The sequence below is a fragment of the Natrix helvetica genome (assembly GCF_964273705.1).
Source record: "Natrix helvetica genome assembly, chromosome: 1".
Lineage (NCBI taxonomy): Eukaryota > Metazoa > Chordata > Lepidosauria > Squamata > Natricidae > Natrix > Natrix helvetica.
In genome coordinates this window covers 334581716-334601136 of record NC_138548.1, presented here as the reverse complement: position 1 = coordinate 334601136, position 19421 = coordinate 334581716, and positions in this window count along the sequence as shown.

Genomic DNA, 19421 nt, shown 5'->3' with positions numbered 1-19421 from the left:
TTGATCAGAAAGACAAAAAAGTCTAGATAGTAGATGTAGCAGTACATGGAAACAGCAGAATAGACGAGACAGAACTGAGGAAGGTAACAAAATATAAAGACCTGTAGATAGAAATCGAATGATTGTGGCAAAAGAAAGCAAAGGTAGCATCAATGGTTATAGGCGCAATCCCAAAACAACTGGAGCACCACTTGAACACCATTGGCATTGACAAACTCACCATCAGTCAATTGCAAAAGGCAGCTTTACTTGGAACAGCTTACATCCTGTGACGATACCTCTAAAACCATACAACATCAACATCAACATGTCCCGTCCTTGGGAAGGACTCAATAGATGGATGAAAATGTCAGACCCGGTGTGAACATCTGACTGACTCTACGACGAACCACAAATAACAATAAAATAAAGTACTGAGTGAGATGGATGAATGCTTTCAGTTATTTATTTTGATCAAACCTGGTGATTTATTATATCTTACTTGTTGATAACGTGTAAAGAAACTGGTATGGGTGCGGTGCAACCTTCTTGATTCTTCTTGATCCTTCAGCAATTTTTGGTGCTCTCAGCAGTTGTTGGCCATGGGCTGCCTGTGGGGACTGGGAATGGGAGGCTTAGAGTTGCACTTGGCTCTCCCCTTTTTTCAATAGCTTCTTGCAATCGGGGTTAATATGCATGACTCAGTACCCCCTTGCAATATCTCCACTTTGGCTTCTGGAGACAATTCAAGGTGAGGGATATCACCTACAAAGCCAATGGAAAAGTGCATATGTATCTCACAGTTTAATTGATGGTGTCCCCCCTACTTGGTTGTTTTCTTGCAGACATATCATTACCAGACTAGATTGCATCAACAGTGTGTATGTGTGTGTGTGTGTTTGGGGGGAGGAATGAAGTTTCCTGGTTGTTTATCTGGGAGTCGAGGGGGATGTGTCCAAGCCTGCTGGAAATTGCTAATTCTCATCCTTTCCAGCAGCCAATGCCCTGGTTGATACGAAACAGTCAACCACACCAAGACAAGGACCAAGAACCCAAAAACATTGGAGGAACCATCTTTCTTTCATTGTTTATGCCCATCTCATAAGAACTGGTTGAGTTACAATGCTCTGATCCCATCTATTAAGCAATGCCATCTAATAGGCTAAATGAGGTGTGCTTCAGTGGCTGCCCTCTAAATAGCTTTGTTTGGGGGAGAAGAAGAGATTTAAACTGCCTGATCTTGCTTTCCTTTAAGCGAGCAGGATGCTGTAGATATTTCCACAGGTCTTGAGCTACAGTGTCCATCATGGGATTGGTTTTGTACGTTTATAATATGCGGTATGTCGGTTCCTCCATTATGACCACCTTTAGCATTTCTTTCTTTCTTTCTTTCTTTCTTTCTTTCTTTCTTTCTTTCTTTCTTTCTTTCTTTCTTTCTTTCCTTCCTTCCTTCCTTCCTTCCTTCCTTCTTTCTTTTCTTTTCTTTCTTTCCTTTCTTTCTTTCTTTCTTTTCTTTCTTTCTTTGCTATCTATCTTTTTTTAATTTTTAAACATTTAGTTTTTTAATCCTACTGTATTGGGTTATTTTTTAACTTTGCCTGATTTCCTGACTTTTGATATCTCGCTGAGGGTTTTTTTTTTTTTTTTTTTTTTTTGGTAAGCCATTTTGGAGACAATTCTGTTATCATTCATTTACTACTGTAGCTTTGTTATTAATGGGAATGATAAGGAAGATGGATCACATAGACCATCAAGAAAATGGTGCTTAATATGAAAAATGATAGCAAATCATAAAGACATACTCCAGCAATGAAGTCACTGAAAAATGAATTTTATTTCTCATGAATGTAATAAGAGGTTGACTTTGTTTGAATGTTTAAACATGATCATTGTTTCAAGTTCTTTTTTTTTTCTTTAGCAAAAGCCAACATTTTCCTGCAGGCTAAAAGTATAAAACAATTACAATCTGGGGTAGGAGTGAATGTTTAAAGGCTGAGGGGCACAGAACAGAGATAGTATTCTATTTTCTTCACTACTGGTTTGGTAGTGGGAGTGTATGTGCAGAAGGTCCTTGATGATGTCAGGGTGGGTGGGTGGAGTCTTAGGCCACTGCACTACTGGTTGCGAACCAGCAGCATACCACCTCTGGCACAGAATGCTGTTACCTTCCCACCGAAGTGGTGCCTATTCTTTATCTTCTAACATTTGCAGGCTTTCAAATTGCTTGGTGAGCAGGAGTTGAGGCAAGTAATGAGAACTCATCCCATCATGTAGTGCTTAGGTCTAGAACTGCCCACCTTCTGGTTGACAAGCCCAGCATCTTAACTGCTAGGCTACCATGCTCTTTGTTGCTGTAGCTACTCCCTCTTTTATTTTTCCTTCCAGAGATTTCCTTACCCAATCTCTGGGGGCTCTAACTCTAATGCAGCCATAGAGACTTGGCTGGGTTTTTAAAATAAAAAATAAAAACAAAACCTATGGCACCCTGAAGTTGAAAGAGTAATGCCAAAAACCAATGCAATCCTAAATTGCATTAACAGAGGAATTCAGTCACGATCATGTGAGGTGCTAATGCCACTCTATAAAGCCTTAGTAAGACTACACTTGGAATACTGCATCCTAGAATACTGAACACCTAGAGTTCTTTATCCAGTTTTGGTCACCAAACTATAAAAAAGATGTTGAGACTCTAGAAAGTGTGCAGAGAAGAGCAACCAAGATGATTCGGAGACTGGAGGCACATACGATGAACGGTTGCAGGAACTGGGCATGGCTTGTCTAGTGAAGAGAAGGTCCAGGGGAGACATGATAACAATGTTCCAATATTTGAGGGGCTTCCATAGAGAGGAAGGGGCCAAACTATTTTCCAAGGCACCTAAATCCAGGCAAGGAATAATGGACAGAAACTGATCAAGGAAAGATTCAACCTAGAAATATGGAGAAATTTTCTGACAGTGAGGACAATCAACCAGTGGAACAGAAGTTGCCTTCAGAAGTTGTAGGAGCTTCATCACTGGAAGCGTTCAAGAAGAGACTGGACTGCCATCTGTCACAAATGTTGTAGGGTCTCCTACTTGGGTGGGGGTGGGTGGGTTGGAGTAGATGACCTACAAGGTCCCTTCCAACTCTGATGTTCAGCATTCTCTTCTGTACTCTGAGTACAGAAGGTATTTCATATTTTAACCTAGATTTTATTCAACCATTTGACATAGAAATAGTAACAGATTCAGTGAAATGTGCTGTACAAAGATAACCCAACGCAAGCCGCTGAGAGGAAGAGAATATACCAACAGCCTCTGACATCTTATTCTGTGAGCATAACCCATTTTTTCCTTTAAGATCTATTTAGAAGGGATCTTAAGAAGTCTATAAAAAGAATCAGTGGATTAACTCCACTGGGATCCCACTGGTTTGTTTCATCTCTCTGTAGGCATGTGGAAAGGGTGCAAAGTTACCTAAAGGCAGATTTTTGGAGACTGTCATCAGAAAGACAAAAAGCATCATGCTGTTGTGATCCACACAGGCACCTTCAGACGTATTCCTGCAGATGTATGCTGTACATACAGCTGTACATTATTTCATGATGGTAGCATTTGTAACCTTACGATTCCCCCTCCAATCAGAAGGAAGCTGTTTATCACCCCCACATGTTTTAACAGATGCCAGCTCGAGGGGAAGACGTATAGGAGAATTGGAAGGCTGTATTGAATTCAAAGACTGAAATTAAAAATGTGTGCCCAATATGTGGATATGTATTTTTGGCATCACAGACTATGGCAGGGGTGTCAAACTCAAGGCCCGCAGACTGGATCCGGCCTGCGGGGTGCTTAGATCTGGCCTGTGGTGCCACCCTGGAAATAGCGAAGGACCATCCTGCAGTGCCTCTGCCAGTGAAAATGGAGCTCAGGAGGGCCACGCGCAGCCCTGCTGGGCTCCATTTTCACTGGCAAAGGGTTGCAAGAGGCCATCCCAGTCAAAAACAGAGCTCGGGTGGGCTCCGCTTTTGCTGGCAGAGAGTTGCAGGAGGCCATCCCAGCTGAAAACAGAGCTCATGACCCCGTTTTCGCTGGCAGAACACTTGAACCACCACAGGTGCCCCGACACAAGTGACATCGAGCTGGTCACGCTCAGCCTGGTCTTCCAAGGTCAAACACAACCCTGATGCAGCCCTCAATGAAATCAAGTTTGATGCTCCTGGTCTATGGCTTTAATTTCCAACTCAGAGTAGAGTTGGAAGGTTGATTGCCTCATCTTCTTACCTGGTAATTCATTTATTTTAGAGCTGTTGGAAGAAATAGGCATGGACTCTCCAGCTTCTATACAATCACCTGCACTAGACATTAACCTAACATGTAGTTTGATTAGGCTTGGAGAACAGTTAGTGTGCAGCCCTCTCTTATGTTTGATTACCTGGAATGTTTTACTACCTAAGACATAATTTGGGGACCTTCAACCTAATTGTTTCACTGTGCCAGCATATGGTAAAGCTGCTGGCTTCCTGGGACTCTAGTGTTATTATCATCTTTTATTTCTTCTGAAATAGAAGTTTGAAGATGCTTTGCCCCCCAAAATAAGCTGAGAAACAGTTGTGGAATAGCTGGTGGCATGCAGTACCTTTTTCATCATTGTAGATGACAAAAGTAAAGATGAATCATATGCAAATAGGTTAAATTTACGTAATTGCATCACTCTGAAGGATTTTGCTCCACAAAATTTGCATAACACCTTTCTTGTGAAGAGCGAATGAAGAACAAAGGCATCTTGCCCTCAAACTTCAAAGTAGACATATAAAACCAAAGGGGTAGATCCGGAAGTGGGCGTCACATACTATAAAACAACCGGTTCACCCAGAACCAAAAATGTGATCATGCGTGCCATCTGCACATGTGTGCAGCATCAAAAAAATGGCAATTATATAGGACAGGATAGCACCGCGGCAGGTGGGTGGCCCCAGCCACTGGTCAGAACTACCAATTTGCCTGAACTGGTGCAAACCGGTAGCAGCCAACCTCTGTGTACATCTACTATTCTTCAATTCACACCCTGTATCAATGGATGAAGTCCTCCAGATATTTGCTGATTTTCGACTTACAATACAATGCAATACAATAGCAGGAGGGACCTTGGAGGTCTTCTAGTCCAACCCCCTGCCTAGGCAGGAAACCCTATACCGTTTCAGACAAATGGCTATCCAACATCTTCTTAAAGACTTCCAGTGTTGGGGCATTCACAACTTCTGGAGGCAAGCTGTTCCACTGATTAATTGTTCTAACTGTCAGGAAGTTTCTCCTCAGTTCTAAGTTGCTTCTCTCCTTGATTAATTTCCACCCATTGCTTCTTGTTCTACCCTCAGGTGCCTTGGAGAATAGTTTGACTCCCTCTTCTTTCTGGCAACCCCTGAGACTTCTAACAGCCAGCATTGGAAAATTCAGGGAGTTCTAATTTAGCAACATTTGGGGACTCCCAAAAGCTCTGTCTCTGTCCTATAGGATATATTCCTCTTCACCATAAATCCTTTCCCAGAAACAAACATTTATAAAATCATGAAAGATCTTCAATCTGATGGATGCCTATCAAAATTTAAGCTGGAGTACACCAGAGATTCCAGGGATACTAACTCAAATTTTCTCACTGGCAATAATAGAATGAAGATTGGATTTGGGGGAAATAGCAAAAAAAAAAAAAAAAAGCTGAAGATTTCCCAGTGAAATACATAATGAAAGCTTGGCAGTTTTTAATTTATTTATGACCTCTCTTCAATGGTGGGACACTATCGGTACGCCCCGGTACAGGCAAACCAATGCCTGCTGGGAGCACCGGGTACTGTTCGGGTATAGTGCTCTGGAGGGCCCTCCTTACCTGTATTTGAGCCGATCAGGAGGGGCTTCCGGGCATGTGCATGGAACATACGGCACCTGGGTAATGCTCCGCCAAGCAGCTGGAGCATCACGGGTGGGTAAGTATGCACACACACACCGCGCACATGCTGCGCACATTCATGTGGTGGATGCCGGGCCCTGTTGCAGCGTACTGGCTGCAACGGGATCTGGAACCCACCACTGGCGTGCACGCATGCAATGGAATCCAGAAGAGCAGCTGGCAATAGCATGTGTGCCCACAGATAGAGCTCCATGTGCCACCTCTGGCACACATGCCATAGGTTCACCATCACGGGACTAGAGTATAAGACGCACCTTTTTCCTCCCTAAAAGAGGGTGAAAATTTGGGTGTGTCTTGTATACTGAATATTACCCTACCACCCATGGCCCCAACCCTTTGATCTCTGCCTCCCAGCAATTTACCTCTTTGCAGCAAAAGGGGCTTGCAGAGGCTTCAACAAGCTATAGCAATCCCTGCAGCCGGTAACAGCTGATGATTGGGAGAAATTGAAAGTGAAACTTGCTGTTTGCTCCAGTGGCAAATTGATGGGAGGCAGATTTTTTTTCTTGTGCTAATCAGGCTGTTTGCTGCAAGGAGGTAAGTCAACAACTATAAATGCCTGTAGAATGTTCAAATTATTAGACTTATTTTTTAAAGACTGCTTTATTATTATTCTAGACAACTTAACAAAATGAAGAAGCTTTTTAAAATAAATGCTTGATCTGAAGAGGCCCCGTGCTATTGTTTTAAAAAGTGCTATTCTTTTAAATAGCAGAGAATAACTATACTTCCAGAAAGCACATCAATTTTAACAGACTGTGTAAATACAGTCTTAAATATAACACTACAAACAGTGTATATTGTCTGTACTGTTTGTTGCAAGGAGGCAACTTGCTGAGAGGCAGAGGCAGATATTTTTCCCTTGTTTTCCTCCCCAAAATCTAGGTGCATCTTATACTTTGGAGCAGTGACGTGCGGTGAGGTTTATGACTGGTGAGGCACTGACACAGTGCTGGGTTTCAAATATTTTTAGACTTGTGGACTTCAACTCCCAGAATTCCACAGCCAGGCATGCTCAGTTCCAATTTAAAGCGACAGCATTTGTTTTTCTCCTTTGCTCCTTCTTTCTTTTTTCTTTTTCTTCTCCTTCCCCTCCTTCCTCCCTCTCTCCCTTCCTCCCCCTCTCTCAAACACACACACACACACACACACACACACACACACACACACAGAAGTTGGATTGGACTATCTCTCCTACCCCTTCCCTCTCTCACTCACTCTCAAACAAACCCCCACACACACAAAAGTTGGGTTGGATATCTTTTCCAGTGGCTTGAAAGCAGCTCCTCTGCCATCCCCCACCCCCATTCCCCTGCTGCCTTTCCCAAACACCTCCACCATTGCAAATGCAGCCTGCTGTCTGGGTGGGAAATGCCTGGAACACAATAAAGCCACAATAAAACCTCCTGCTGGCAGGCTGGGGTGAGAGGAGAGGCAGAGAAGCCGGAGGGGAGCCGAGCTGAGCCTTCCAAAAGAAAGAAGCTGGGGGGAAGTGTGTGTACTTCAGCATGGCTCTTTGCCTGGCTTCCTGCCTCCTCCTGTGGTTTCCTCAGTGCTCGCTTGTGCTCTCCCTCCCCAAGTGTAGTTTGATTGCAGGTGGAGCCACGTTGCCTTTTCAAACTTGTAATCAGTGAAGCTGGGCTAGATTTTTATATAGTTTTATCCAGCTGTGTGTGTGAGAGAGAGAAATGAATGGGGGCCTGGGGAGGAAGTCACTACACTTGGGGAGGGAGAGCACCAGTGAGGTTAAGCAGAGTCATCCACGGTGAGGCAGCAACTAGCTCAGCTTTTTCCTTTTACTTTTTTTTTTCAAGATGAGAGTGGTGAGGCTCTGCCTCACTTGCCTCACCTGACTGCACGTCACTGCTTTGGAGCATCTTATACTCCAAAAAATATGGTAGGTGTATTCAAAACAATGCATTCAGTGGCAGGAGAGATATCAATTTTTTTTCCCTTTTGCAAAATATGAAGTCTTGAATGCTGCCTATCCTGTCCTCCCACTGGGCAATTCATGTTCTCCCAAATGTCTGTTCCCTATGAAAAAAAATGCCAATGTCTTTCTTTTGGGTTTGCATGAATGCCCATACTTTCATATGAAATGTACATAGATAAATTGTTTGTGTACATATAGACCCACACATACAAATCATATGAGACATAGCGAACAGTTATATTTGTGTTCCATCAAGAGTTGGAAAGATCATATCGCTATTATTTTACACCTTATTTAGAGTTTTATTAATACTGGTGAATATAGTACCTCAGGGACCGAACTTGATGGCGTCTGAATTTGATTGCTTTCTTGCAAATATTTTGTTATTAAGACTAGGTAACTCTAAGAGCATGGAGAAGTGAAGTTTTCTGGTTATTTATGTATAGTAACTTGTCCTAACAGCCTTGGTTGGTTTCTTCCTTGATGGTCCCTTAATTAGGTCAGTTTTTCTCTCCTAATTTTTATTTGTTCTGCTTCCTGTTTATCTGAGTATTGGTTGCTAGGGATAATATGCTCCAGGCTGTTTGTTTCCTTCCTTGATCTTTAGCTATATCATTTAAGTGGCTTTAGAAAAGACCAAGGAATAAGAGACATTATTGAAGCATGCAGGATAATTGAGAAACCAATAATACAAACGTACATACATACATTTGCCTTGATTATACCAAGGCCTTAAATTGTGGCAGTTGCATCAAGCTGTAGAATGTGCTTAGAGAAATGATTACCTCGTGACAAATCTACCTTCAAACCAGGAAGCCACAATATGGACAACATATGTAGAAAGAGCCTGATTCCAGGTTGCCAAAGGAATGACATAAGGCAGTATATTCTCCACTTATTTATTCAACCTGTATACTGGATATGTATTGAGGGAACCTGGGTTCAAAAGAGATGAGGATGGCTTTAAAATTGGAGAATGAAACAGCAATAAGTTGTATTATGCTGATGACACTACTCTAATAGCCAAAAATGCAAAGAATTTGTAAATTCTATTAATAAAAGTACATAGAGTACACTAAAAATGGGACTAAAATTAAATATAAAGGAGATCAAACTAATGACAAGTATTTGAAATTGATAGAGAAATAGTGGGAGCCAGTTTGGTCTTGTGGTTAAGACATCAGCCTAGAAACCAGGAGACGGTTCTAGTCCCACCTTAAGCATGAAAGCTGGCTGGGTAACTTTTTAGGCCAATCACTCTGTCTCAACCCAGTTCACCTCAAAGGTTGTTGTTGTGGATAAATTAGGAGGAGGATGGGGTATTAGGTATGTTCGCCACCTTTGAGTTATTTATAAAAAATAATAAAGGCAGGATAAAAATGAAGATATAAAACTGGTAGGTAGCTTCTGCCTTTTAGGATCAATGTTCAACTGTATAGGAACAAGATGTCAGCATTCCAAATAACATCCAAAATTAAATCAGAGTCCAAGGCAAAGTATTGCTCAAAGTTCCAATTTATTAAGAGAGCCATGTTGGCACATCTGGGAAAGCCTGAATCTGAAAGCTTCCCGGTTTTCCCCGCCTAGTTGAAAGTTCATGATCTTGCCCCCACTCCCACAAGTCCATCACATGGTCCAATCTTCCACTGCCATGCTGGCAGTTCCACCCATCCAGTTCCAGTCAGGTGCAGAGGTGCAAAGACAAAGGATGACCTTGAATTCTAGAAAGGAATTTTATTTTGACAACATCACATTCTACTCCTTACTATTCCCCCTCCCAATTCCCCACTAATGAAACAGCATAGTAAAATAAGAGAGAGTGTGGCAGGCCAAAGATCCAGAAAGGAATATGATTGCAGGCCTGACACAAGATTCATGGAGTCTGTCGTGGAATTTTGCTCCTTACTACTGTCATTACTTTCATGGAAGACCTGAAAGACCAGGTGAGGGACAGATTGTCATGAAGAATATCTGTGTGATTGCTAAGAATCAATACTGACCAGAGGTGGGTTGCTCCTGGTTTGGCCTGGATCGGGCGAACAGGTAGTGGCGGTGCTGGGAGGCTTTGCCCACCTGCCCACACTCTTCTGCACATGTGCAGAAGCATTACCCGTGAGCTCGCACGAGCAAACCAGTAGTAAAAAAAATAGAAACCCACCACTGATACTGATGCAATGACACATAATAAATGTGGGGTCTACGTCTAATTCTCTATTGAGGGCTGTTTTATCAGAATGCCAGGCTGCTGCAAATTTCATTCTTCCATTCACTAGTGTTGCCTTGCAATAAACATCTGCAGGAAAACAACTAACCTCAGAGAACTTTTTATGTAGGATATTTTTTTAATCATGGCAACTTCTGTTCAGTTTGTATATTTTCCGTATATATCTATTTTAATGGAAGAAATTGAATACTATTTATTACATCTCATTTATTAATTTATACTTTTTTAACCTTCCTTTTAGTGCCCTGAAAATGACATTATCATTTTTTTAAAAAAAAAAAAAACTTCACACAATTAAAATGGTTAATTTATTTTCTGCAATGTGGACATGATTTCACCCAGGAGCAAGCAACTCACTCAATCCTGATGAGAACTGCAGGATACAGACTGCACTGAAGCCAAAATTTCCATTCTGCATTTTCATGAGGTTCTGTAAAATTGCAGAAAGCTAAATTAAAAAGAGGTATATTACCTCTGCAGTAGTATAAGGAACAGGACAGCTGGGCACATGTCCCATTATTAACTTTATGTCTTTATTTTTATTTACACCAGATTTACATAGCAACCCATCTCACAAGATGTAATTCTGGGCAATGCACAATATAAAACAAACCATAAAGTAGGCAATATTAAAAATGGTCTACAATTAAAAACATCCATCACTACTTGCTATTAACAGATCAGCAGAGATTTGGTGTTAAAAGCAAAGCAGCCACCTCACTACTCTACTATTATCTTGATACAGTGGTGGGTTATGATCGGTATGGGTGTACCGGTGCCTGACGGGAGCACCAGGTACCGTTCCGGTACGGTGCTCCAGAGGGCCCACCTGCCCACCCGCGCTTCTTACCGGTATTTGAAGTTTTTGGGGTTTCTGTGCATGAGCATGGAGCGTATGGCACCTGTGTGATGCTCTGCTGAGCAGCTGGAGTGTCACGGAGGCGTCATGGAGTGTCACAGGTGGTAAGTATGCATGCTCACGCTGCATGTGTGCGCGCGCAACTGCATGCATTCATGTGGTGGACGCCCGGCCCTGTTGCACCGTACCAGTTGTAACGGGATCCGGAACCCACCACTGTCTTGATATCACCAAGCTTGTTGACACAATCATGTTTTCAAGGGTATGAAAGTTTCAAGATGGGGCCAGATTCATCTTGGGGCCAATGGGGTTCCACAGGGTGGATGCTACTGCAGAAAAGGACTGTTCCCATAAGTCCCACCAGATGTAACCCCTTTGCAGATGGAGTCCAAAACATATGTCTTCTGCTGTATCTGATGACAGAGGTGGTCCTTCAAATACACTGTCCCCTTGCCATGAAGAGCTTTAAAAGTCAAGAGACAGCTCCTTGCATTAGACCTGGAAGCAAGCTTTCAACCAAGGCAGCTCATGGAGTAGAGGTGTAGTATGTCCTCTCTAGGGTCCACATAATTTCCTCCATCACAATATACTGCATCAGCTGATGCTGGTGGATACTCTTTAAGGGCAGCCCCGTATAGAGCGCATTACAGCAATCCATTGAGGAGGTATGCAGGGGATGAGTGATTGAAGAGAGCCTACTTCTACATTATTATACCAATGTCCTACCTCTGGGTAGTTAAACATACGGTACACACACACACACACTTTCAGTATTTGCCTTCTTGATTATACAAAGGCCTTAAATTGTGGCAGTCACATCAAACTGTGGAATGTGCTTAGAGAAATGAGAATCCTAGAACATTATGTCCTCTCTAGGGTCCACATAATTTCCTCCATCACAATATACTGCATCAGCTGATGCTGGTGGATACTCTTTAAGGGCAGCCCCATATAGGGTGCATTACAGCAATCCATTGAGGAGGTAAGCAGGGGATGAGTGATTGAAGAGAGCCCACTTCTACATTATTATATCAATGTCCTACCTCTGGCTAGTTAAAAAAAAGAGAACAGAATAAGGGTAGGGTTATTCCTGGCCTCAGAAAGGCTGCCCAGGCCTGACACATACTCTTAGACAAAGGAACACAGTTTCCAAGCTTGCCATACTCGCTCATACGAAAGAGAACAGTTCAATGCTTTAATACAGGGGTGTCCAAACTTGGGAACTTTAAGACTTGTGGACTTCAACTCCCAGAATTCCCCAGCCAGCCATGCTGGCTGGGGAATTCTGGGAATTGAAGTCCACAAGTCTTAAAGTTCTCAAGTTTGGACACCCCTGCTTTAATAGTACTTTTAGAAACAAGGGTCTAGTAAGCAGAGTTCCAAGCAGCAGGCAAAAGTGTTGTCAGAGCACAGTCTGGAAGTGATAGAGTTGCCATAGGTCATCAACCAGTCCAGGTACAAAAGCCAGAGTTTCATGGAACCACAGGTTCCATGAAGGAGCCTTGGAGGTCTTCTGGTTCTACCCAGGTTCCCCATTATTACCAACCCAGACAAATGGTTGTCCAATCTTTTCTTGAATACCTCCAGCAATGAAGCACCTACAACTCCGAGAGACAAGCTGTTCCATTAATTAATCATTCTCACTGTCATGAAATTGCTCCTTAGTTCCAGGTTGGAACGCCCTCTGATGAGCTTTCATCCATTGCTTCTTGTCCCACCCTCAATTGCTATGGAGAATAATAAAAGAACCATCTATTCCTTGGGACAGCCCTTCAGATATTGGAAGATGGCTATCACATCTAAGCCTTAAGCCTTCTCTTCATAAGGCTAAACATCCCTAATTTTCTTAGCCATTCATCATATGGTTTAGGCCCCAGATCCCTTGTCATCTTTGTTGCTCTTCTCTGCAGCCTTTCTAGAATCTCACCATCTTCTTTTTTGTACCAGGTTTATACAGGCAATTGCTCAGCATGCCGCATATACTTGTTCCAATAACTAGAGCATATTCTCCTAACAAAGGGAGCCAGTTGTTCATCGCTAGAGGCCACCCTGATGAAGCCAATCAAGGTTGAGAACAGTGGTGAGAATTCATTTTTTTTTACTACCAGTTCTGTGGGCGTGGCTTGGTGGGCATGGCAGGGGAAGGTTCCTGCCGAATCCCCATTCCCTCCCCGATCAGCTGGGACTCGGGAGGCAGAGAATAGATGGGGGTGGGGCCAGTCAGAGGTGGCATTTGCCGGTTCTCCGAACTACTCAAAATTTCCACTACCGGTTCTGCAGAACTGGTCTGAACCTGCTGAATACCACCCCTGGTTGAGAATACTCTTGGCATGCAAGGAGACACACTGAGTGTGGTATTCTCTGTTGTACATGGTACTCTCTGGGGTTGGATGGTCTTTCCAGCTCTTATTCCTCATCCTCTGAGAGAAGAGGCCACTGCTCCTTGTTGACAGAATCAGCCTCAAGTGATGGAGAGCTTCAAGTTTTTCAGGCTGAGATCTATCCATTCTCTAGTGCAGGCTTCTCTGTCTCAGACTTCTCTGAGTCAGAGCTGGCCACAATACTGATTTTATATTGTAAATTGTGTTGGCTTTTATTCTCATATAAGCACCATGCTTATATCAAATTTCCAGCCTGCAGGCCAGATGCTATCAAACTTCCAGCCCGCAGGCCAGATGCATCAGGCACTGGCCACTGCCATGCCCTGTTTAGCAAAGGGAGAAAAAGTCCCAATACATCACAGGATGCTACCGTGACAATGTAAGTTTGACATCCCTGGGTTATACCAAGCACTTTCAGCCTACAAAAATGTGACTGCTAGGTAAGAAACAAATCTTAAACCTGACCTCATAGCACACCCTGATTGTCTTTGTTTAGCCCTCAGTCTGGGCATTATAAAATACAAAATAACAGAGTTGAAGGGACCTTGGAAATCTTCTAGTCCAAGCCCCTACACAAGCAGGAGACCCTATATCATTCTAGACAAGTGGCTGTCCCATTCCACTGATTAATTATTCTGCCAGGAAATTTCTCCTTAATTCTAGATAATCTGATAATCTTCCATTCATTATTTCTTGTCCTAACCTCAGGTGTTTTGAAGAATAGGTTGACCCCCTTTTCTCTGTGACAGTTCCTCGAGTACTGGAAGGTTGCTATCATGTTCATTGTATGCTTTAGCCTCCAGTTCCATTATCATCTTTGTTGCTTTTCTAACTTACACCTCCCTTAATTTGGGCATATAAAAGTGTGCATGAAAAATCTACATGTGCTTACCCTCTGCTGACATCTATTGGCAAACCATTTCCACAGCCTTTACAGTAACAGAGATTGACCAATGGCAATTGCTTCCCTGAAGCCTCTGGAGTGCAAAAAACCAGCCCTATGGGCAAACCGGAAATTCGGGAACTGACTTGCTCGTAGGGTCAATTTAAGCCCTCCAGAGCCTTCAGAGACCTTCAGGAGGCTTCCCTGAAGGCTCCAGAGGACTAAAAACGACCCTATGAACAGACCGGAAGTCACTTATAAATAATAAATTTTATCAATAATAAAAAAAAACACTGAAGGACAGTAATTGGCCAAAAGTCATGTGTTTCAACAGCTGAACTTGAATTTGGTTGTGCCTAATCATATAGCATCTCAAAAGTGCAAGAATCAAACCATAATCACCCTTTGGATGTCTTTTAAAAGGTGAAATTAATTTTGTTGCCAACCAAAGTCACTCAATCATTCCAAAGACCCTTCCTGACCATCCTTCCCCTAACCTATGGGGAGAAAGCATAATAGACATTTTTTTATGATGAGTAAAACACTGAGACATCTAAGCACTATCATGTTCCTAATGATGTTATCAAAAGCTTGCCAATGAATCTATTTTGAATGCAGCTGATAACCCTCCCCCAAAAGTGAATTAGATCTGTAGCAAAATAATTATTTCTCACCAACTCATTATGATTTAGTCGAGCTTGCCCACAACTTCTAAAGCTTTAATAGTGCAATATTGATCTGCAGCTTTTTCATCATCTGTTTCATCTGGATTTCCAAATTGTAAATAGGATTGAGATCAAAAACAATTAAGTTGAGCTGATTCAATTTCTTGGCTGATGCAGAATGGTTAAATCTGATCTGTGTGTGGAGTACCTATTTATTTAGAGATGTTTCAAATGTTCAAAAGCAAGAACCAAAGGGGATTATACTTTTATTTTATACAAAACATTTATATAATTTTGTCATATACTTCTTCTCCCTCATTCACCTCGAGGGCAGGGATGTCAATTTCCTGTGCAAAGAAGTGAGGGAAATGAGTTTTTTTTTTAAAAAAAAAAAATGCTTGTCATTTCCCCCAAAGGAACTAGACCAGGGGCAGAGTGAAATTCAGCAGGTTCTTTTTTTAAAAAACAAAATTTTATTGGTTTTTTAAAAAATAAACAAGGAAAGGGGTAGTGGAATAAGTTACAAATTTTGGCAGTTACAATATGCAGGAGGTGGTCCCTCCCCCCCGCCCCCGTACTCATACTTTTCATTTATTAATACATTAGATTATTACAAATTGATGTTATTTTGTCAGCATATAAACTTTTATCTTCAAATAATTTCAATCATTTTACATCAAACAGATTTTCTTGTTCATTTTTGTGATCTGAGTTTTCTCGATGTTGCCCCTTCTCCCCCCGCCAGCAGAGCTCCGGCCCCTCCCGTGTCCTGTGTGTCTGGTGTAGTGTCATCAGGCTTATCTAGGAGGGCTTTATTTTTTTCCATAAAGGCCTGAGCCTCTATGGTTGTATTGATTCTAACTCTTGTGTCCTCCCAGAAAATTAGCATACCTTCGGGCATCAGCCATCTGAACCACATCCCTTTCTGGTATAATTTCTTCGCTAGTAGCGAATAGTTTTTTCTTCTCTCTCTCACTTTCTTAGGGATCTGTTTCAGAATGGCTATTTCTCTATCCTGGTATTTTAATGCTTGCCCCCTTTGTGCACTCAGAATCTCATCTCTTGTGGTCTTTCTAAGGAATTTAATGTGTACCTCCCTTGGAACGTTATGTGTTCTAGCGTATGCTGAGTTTACTCTATAAACCATGTCCATGTCCCACCCCATCTGTTGTTTGTCTTTTTTGATGTATTCAGCCAAAAGGTTTATCATAATGTCCCTTAAATCTTCATCATCCGCCTCAATCACATTTTGAAACCTAAGGAAAAAGGACATTCTTTCAAATTCCATTTTTATCTGATGGTTCTCAAGCTCTTGGTTCCCTTTCTGCACTCCCCCACCTCCCCCCTCATCTCAGCCGTCTCCTCCTCCAAAAGATCCAGTCTCTGTGAATTATTAATCGCCCGGTCTTGGTTCTCTCTAAGCTGCTCATTCATCTCCTTAAATTGATTTTTTAAATCCTCCTGTCCCTTTAAAATCTGTTGAAACATCTGCTGAAAGTCCACCTCAGAAGGCTTGGGCTGAAGCAGGGAGGTTAAAGTCTGTTGTCCACTGGGGCTGGACGCTGAGGATGTCGGGGCAGAGACTGCAAAGCCCGGCTTCCCCAGGGGTGGTCTTTTGGGTGGCATTATAATGAGCAAAGAGATAACAATGTCAGTACAGAGAGGAAACAATTAGGGACGAAAACCGCCAAGGGAGGTTACGAGGCAGAGAGTCCAAGCAGATAGGAACCTTTTCTGTATTCAGCTCCTGGCAATAAAGTAATAAAGTCCTTTGTTCCAAGCCCAGAGTCCAATGTAACAAGAGATTTGTCTGAGTGCCACGGAGACAAAGACAAGATGCCTGAAGCTTCTATGGGTGGATTCACGTTTCAGTGTCTATGAAGACGACGGAAGTGTGCCATCTTGCCCTGCCAGCTCCGGGATCAGAAGGCAAAGACCAAACGTTTTCAAAGTTTCAGATCATCACCTCATTTACACAATTGCAGTCCAAAATCTGCCTTTGCTATGAGCGTGATTTCGTTGCATGGCTCCCCCCTCCTCCTCTGGGGACAGAGAGCAAAACCGTTTAAAGCCCCTTGTCCAAGGGGGGGGGGGAAATCCCCCTCCCTCCAGTCATGCTTCTCCAAAACAAGTTGAAAGTCAGTTCTGAAATGCTGGCAATTTTTTTTCTTTCAGCCAAGTAGGGGAACGGGCGAAAGTTTCCACCTCACCACACAGCAGCTGCGTCCTTCAAATCTTGCTTTCTTCCAGCTGCCTCATCACAAAGACGCCACGGCGCCTCCCCTCTTGCCTCCCGGTGCCTAGGGCGATGCGGGGAGCCCCCTGGCCGCCGCTGACTCAGGGGGTCCCCCGCTAGGCCACCCCCTCGGCAGGAGCCCCTCTAGGGTGTCCTGTGCCCCCCGGATCAGTGGGGAGCCCACCAGGAGTGCGCGGAGCGAGCAAAGCTTGCCCGTTGCGATCCGCAGCCGGAACCAGAAATTCAGCAGGTTCTGACAGATTCTGGAGAACCGGTAGTGGAAATTTTGAGTAATTCAGAGAATCGGTAAATGCCATTTCTGGTTGGTTCCAGAGTGCGGTGGGAATGGAGATTTTGCAATATCCTTCCCCCAGGAGTGGGCATGGAATGGGGATTTTGCTGTATCCTTCCCCTGCCATGCCCACCAAGCCACGCACACAGAACCAGTAGTAAAAAAAAATGAATTTCACCACTGACCATGGATCTTCAACCTTGGCAACTTAAAGACTTGTGAGCCTCAACTCCCAACTCTTAAACTCTGAGAGTTGAAGTCCACAAGCCTTAAAGTTGCCATGGTTGGAGAGCCCTGAACCAGACCATGGGTGTCAAACCCGTGACGTCACATTGCCATCACATGATGTATCATGACATTTTTCCCTTGACGAAGCCGGGCTGGGCGTGGCCTGCATGTGACACACCTGGCCCATGGGCTGCCAATTTGATACCTTTAATAGACAATTCTCACTCTTCGTAAGAGAGCTGAAAGCATGAGCAGTAGTCATTCAAGCAGCTCTAGATGTAGAATAATAATGGCAAAACATTAATGTATAGTAATAGTAATAATAGTCATAGAACATAAAGTTTCTTGCAAATGCCAGACTCATTATTCAGGTTAAAGCTATTACTACATTTTGACTTTTTGGCTCATCTCAATTGCACATTATTTTTCCCTCTATGATTTATTAATTGTGATGTGCTTGATGCCTGACAATAGAACATAAGGCCTAACCTAACTTAAATCTCTTTATTCCAAGGTATTTAGAGCAAAATAAAAGATGGTGTCCTGGGTTGTCTCATTCACATGTGTGCATAATTGTGATGAAAACTCAAGAATGAAACAACCCCAACTGTGTGAATAAAGCTTACTTCATGCTGTGATGCTTGTGTTAAGAATTATTTTATTTTACTTGGGATGTTTGGTTTTTCTTTCTACTGGGAAAAAAATGGACCGATTCAGCTGGAGTCTGGAGTCTGTAACCATTAGAACAAGTGTTATTTCCAGGACCAGAAATAGTGGCTCCAAGCTACTACCTTTTTCAATAGTCCTTCCTTCCTTCCTTCCTTCCTTCCTTCCTTCCTTCCTTCCTTCCTTCCTTCCTTCCTTTCTTATTTATTTTTTGATTAGTCAATGGTTTACAGGATAATAGGTATAAGAATAAACATGAGTATGAATGAAATGGGTACGAATAAATGGGGACACTAGGACAGGGACGGTAGGCACGCTGGTGTGCTTATGCATGCCCCTTACAGACCTCTTAGGAATGGGGTGAGGTCACTAGTAGACAGTTTAAGGTTAAAGTTATGGGGTTTTGAAGTTGTAACAACAGATTCAGGTAGTGCATTCCAGGCATTGACCACTCTGTTGCTGAAGTCGTATTTTCTGCAATCAAGTTTGGAGCCGTTTACTTTAAAGATTTCCACTCTGTGTGCTTTGTACCTTTTGTCCCTTAAAGTTTCCATTGCTATAGGAACTTCATTTGTTAATATTCTAGTCTGTTGTATTTTTTTCTCCTCTGAGGATGGAAGTTCATCTCTAAAGCTCCATTGGCAGCTTGATATATGAAGAAGTTCTGCAGCTCAAAGGTAAAAAGAAACAGATAAAATTGAGGGAGAACATTGATAAAATTATAATTCATAGAAAAAAGCTTGAATATTTACTGACCATGAAATATCCAGCTGAGTTTTCTCATCATGTCACTTTAGGAATATAAACATTTGTAGAAGTTAGAATAACTCTAATATGCCACTTCTCTTCTTGATTAAACATCTGTGATGTAAGTTTAATTCTGGCACATTTCTGTTTTGGTGAAGAGTTTTTGGTAATGATAATATGGTAACCACGGTATGAGCTGTGGTGGCACAGTGATTAGAATGCAGTACTGCAGGCTACTTCTGCTGACTGCCAGCTGCCTGAAATTTGGCAGATCGAATCTCACCAGGCTCAAGGTTGACTCAACCTTCCATCCTTCCCAGGTCAGGAAAATAAGGATCCAGAATGTTGGGGGCCATTTGCTGACTCTGTAAACAGTTTAGAGAGGGAT